Source organism: Hyla sarda, chromosome 5 (genome assembly GCF_029499605.1).
Source record: "Hyla sarda isolate aHylSar1 chromosome 5, aHylSar1.hap1, whole genome shotgun sequence".
Lineage (NCBI taxonomy): Eukaryota > Metazoa > Chordata > Amphibia > Anura > Hylidae > Hyla > Hyla sarda.
This window is the reverse complement of record NC_079193.1, coordinates 315,962,938-315,967,438: the sequence shown is the minus strand read 5'-3', so window position 1 is coordinate 315,967,438 and position 4,501 is coordinate 315,962,938.

Below are 4,501 nucleotides of genomic sequence, written 5' to 3'. Positions count from 1 at the left end.
TTTTTTAAATCAACTGGTGCCAGAAAGTTAAACAGATTTGTAAATCACTTCTATTAAAAAAATCTTAATCCTTCCAGTACTTTTTAGGGGCTGTATACTAAATAGAAATCCAAAAAAGAAATGCATTTCCTCTGATGTCATGACCACAGTGCTCTCTGCTGACCTCTGCTGTCCATTTTAGGAACTGTCCAGAGCAGGAGAAAATCCCCATAGCAAACGTATGCTGCTCTGGACAGTTCCTAAAATGGACAGCAGAGGTCAGCAGAGAGCACTGTGGTCATGACATCACAGGAAATGCATTTTCTTTTTTGGATTTCTCTTTAGTATACAGCCCCTAAAAAGTACTGGAAGGATAACGTTTTTTTTTAATGGAAGGGATTTACAAATCTGTCTAACTTTCTGGCTCCATTTGATTAAAAAAAAAAAAAAAAAAAGTTTTCCATGGGAGTACCCCTTTAAGATGAGGAAATCCTTCCTTTTTCCTATTTCTCATACAGTTTAAAGTGTTCTATGTGCATGAGGAGATGCCGTTCATGTGTACATCTGATGTCCGTGGCGGTCAGGTTGCACAATGTTCCAGGCACGCCACAGTAGTCTGCAGGAATACTCATCCCGCTCCCATCCAACCTGTATGTACGATCACCAGGTAGTGAAGAGCTGCAGCCTCCGAGATGAGCCCGAGCTAAAGCTAGCCTACAGTAATTGTACGTGGTCATATGTTTCCCTCTGTATACATTTCCTGTTTTTATATTCTGGGTTGCATCTGAATTGTCATAGCCATTTTGGAGTTTTTATGTAGAGCGCCCCGGCAGTTCTTCGTTGCTCGGAATTATTATTTTTCTTATTTTTCTTATTTGTTAAATAAATGCTTTATGATTGTCTTTTCTGTTAATAGGAATATCAAGTCAGGTCGAGATTTCAGATGTGTACAAACTGCAATTATCTTTACAGTTCTATTATTTATTTTCTATATATATATATTTTTGGGGGGCAATATTGCATTGACTATCTACTAGAAGAACAATGAAGTCGGTTTTCTTACATGTTATCTTGTGTTTTAATTCTTTTTTGATTTCTTACACCGCACATTCGGTATTTCTATGCAGCCAAGCAGTTTGCAGGTTCTGTACCTATGTTCTTGGTGCCCATACTCCTTCCGAGTTCAGCTTTGGGTGGAATTGGCATTAAAGGGGTACTCCGGTGAAAAAACAGATTTGTAAATTACTTCTATTAAAAAATCTTAATCCTTCCTGTACTTATTAGCTGCTGAATACTACAGCGGAAATTCTTTTCTTTCTGAAACACAGAGCTGTCTGCTGACATCATGAGCACAGTGCTCTCTGCTGACATCTCTGTCCATTTTATGAACTGTCCAGAACAGCATATGTTTGCTATGGGGATTTCCTTTTACTCTGGACAGTTCCTAAAATGGACAGAGATGTCAGCAGAGAGCACTGTGCTTGTGATGTCAGCAGACAGCTCTGTGTTTCAAACGGAAAAGGATTTCCACTGTAGTATTCAGCAGCTAATAAGTAAAGGAAGGATTAAGATTTTTTAATAGAAGTAATTTACAAATCTGTTTAACTTTCTGGCGCCAGTTGATTTAAAAAAAAAAAAAAAAAAATTTTCACCAGAGTACCCCTTTAAAGGTATTGTGTGGTACCACTGATTGTTAAACATTGCATGGGCCTAGGCTGGCATAAACATGGTTATACTCTCCTACCCGATCTCTTGCCACTGCTGTCCGGTCCCTGCTGATCAGCTTTTCCATGTTGAGATGGAGGAAATGCCCGCTTGTCCAGTCCCTTTCGGGGGTCACACTCTTGACAGTAATTGCCTGAGCGTGCATGACACTGATCAGCGTGGTATTGGGCCAGTGAGTACAACGCCATTCTTACCTCTCATGCCAACCCGAGCCCATACAAGAAAAATATTTGTGGTGCCAGACAACCCCATTAAATCTCCCATCTCGGATAGGTCCTTGCTGCTGTTATTGGTAGGTACTTTTTTGGTTGCCATTCTATTTGGGCTTTAGTTTGCAGCTAAGTATGATCTGTCTCATGGACTTTCCTAGACCCATGTTGTATATCAATTTTTTTCCCCCAACCAGGGTGCCTCCAGCTGTTGCAAAACTACAACTCCCAGCATGCCCGGACAGCCGAAGGCTGTCCGGGCATGCTGGGAGTTGTAGTTTTGCAACAGCTGGAGGCACCCTGGTTGGGAAACACTCTTCTATTATCCTGAATACTGCAGCCATTAGTACCTGTTATCAATTAATATTACGAGATGGGAGATTAATACATTTCATCCAAATCCAGTCTCTACGAAGGGGAAACCCCGATTCATAAGCTACAATATAAACCCTGTATTAAGAAAATGAAAGCCTTTTAGACAGGCAACATTTCGGAATCCCCCAGTGTCGGGGGGATGTGTTACTGCATCTTTTTATGTCTATAAAACAATATTGCTGTCTAAATTGGAATATATTTATTAAGCCCCCCCCCCCTAGAATAATGGCCTCTGATTTATTACAGGATTTGCTAATACCTCCTAAACGTTAAATGTGTTTTTTTGTTAATATTTCGGTCATTTATTTTTATTATATATATTTTTTTTTATATATATATATTTTGATTTCTTCTGGTGGGGTCCAAAATATAGATTTAGTTTACTGAAGAGAGTATTTTAAACGTGAAAGTTCTGTTCTGCTTTGTGAATATGTAAGTAGTGTATGTCTATTCCCCCCCCAAATCCTATTTCTCATGTAGACTCCTCTTATAAATAGTTTAAATAATTTTTGCTCCATATAGATCTGCCAATATATACATATATATATATAAAAATATAATATATACACGTCACAAAAATCTGCATTTTATTAGGAGCAAACTCACTTGGAGCTTAGAACCCTGGACCTGGCTTTAAATTCTGTGTTTTTATTTTATTTTTTATTTTTTTCCTTCCCACAAAATCTATTCTATTGAAAATGAGTTTTTATTACTTCAATCATTTATGTATATTCGATAAATTATGACCAAATGTGATGTTAGATTGCATACAGTAAATTTAAATATACACTTGGTACACTACAGCCTTGTTGTGGCATTTATTTCCCTTTTTTAAATGATAACTTGCCAATGGATTGGATGAATGTTTGTTTTTCTTCTTCAACATTGGCAAAGTGTGGTAAAATCATATTATTGTGTTTTAAAGGGGTACTCCGCCCCTAGACATCTTATCCCCCATCCAAAGGATAGGGGATAAGATGTCAGATCCCCGGGGATCCCCGCTGCGGCACCGCGCTATCATTACAGCACAGAGTGAGTTCACTCTGCATGTAATGACGGGCCGGAGCATCGTTACGTCACGGCTCTGCCCCTCGTGATGTCATGACCCGCCCCTTTCAATACAAGTCTATGGGAGGGGGCGTGGCAGTCACTCCCTGCCATAGACTTGCATTAAGGGGACGGGCCGTGATGTCACGAGGGGCGGAGCCATGACGCCACGCTGCTCCGCCCCCTGTATCGCCCGTCATTACGCACAGAGCGAACTTGCTCTGTGCTGTAATGAAAGCGCGGTGCCGCAGCGGGGATCCCGGGGGTCCCCAGCAGCGGGACCGCGGCGATCTGACATCTTATCCCCTATCCTTTGGATAGGGGATAAGATGTCTAGGGGCGGAGTACCCCTTTAAAGGGGTTATCTGGCTTTTCAAATTTGCGGCCTATCCCTTGGTAACCCTGCGCTTGTGCCTCTTTGTTTACTGCCGCTCATCCTTCAATCCCTGTACCTTTAAGGAACAGCGGTAAACTACATAGAGGGGGTGGCACTTGCACAATTTCTGTGACCATTTTAAATAGCTGGTTAGTGGAGGTGCCAGGATTCAGACCCCTCTTGATCTAAAACTAATGGAAGATAGGCCATTAAAGGAGTAGTGCAGCGAAAAAGAACTCATCCCCGATCTGAACGGGGCCCTGGCAGTCTGTTGGAAGCGGCCATTCTCTATGGGATACATGGAGGGGGGGATGTCAGCCGCCACTCCGTGCGGGGTCAGCAAGCCCCTTCCAGCAGACTGCCGGGGGCCCCGTTCAGAAGATTGTGGGGGTCCCAGCGGTTGGACCCCCTGCAATCTATAACTTATCCCCTATCCCAGTGTTTCTCAACCTTTGGCTGTCTGGGCATGCTGGGTAGTTTTGCAACAGCTGGAGGCACCCAGGTTGGGAAACACTGCCCTATCCTTTTGGATTGGGGGATAAGTTCTCTTTCACTTCTGCACTCCTTTAAATTTGAAAAGCCAGGCTAAGGCTGTTCACGTCTGTATTGGGTGCCCCGATGCACATAACATTCAACACAGAAGAACTGAGCCGGAAACTCCAATGTGCAATGGACACCAACAGATCCCAGGAGATCACAATGACTTACTTGGGGTTTATATGGTTTCTGCCTGGTGTCAGTTTATTTAGCAGGTTTTGAAAAGACCGAAAAAAGAGACAGATTTTTTTGG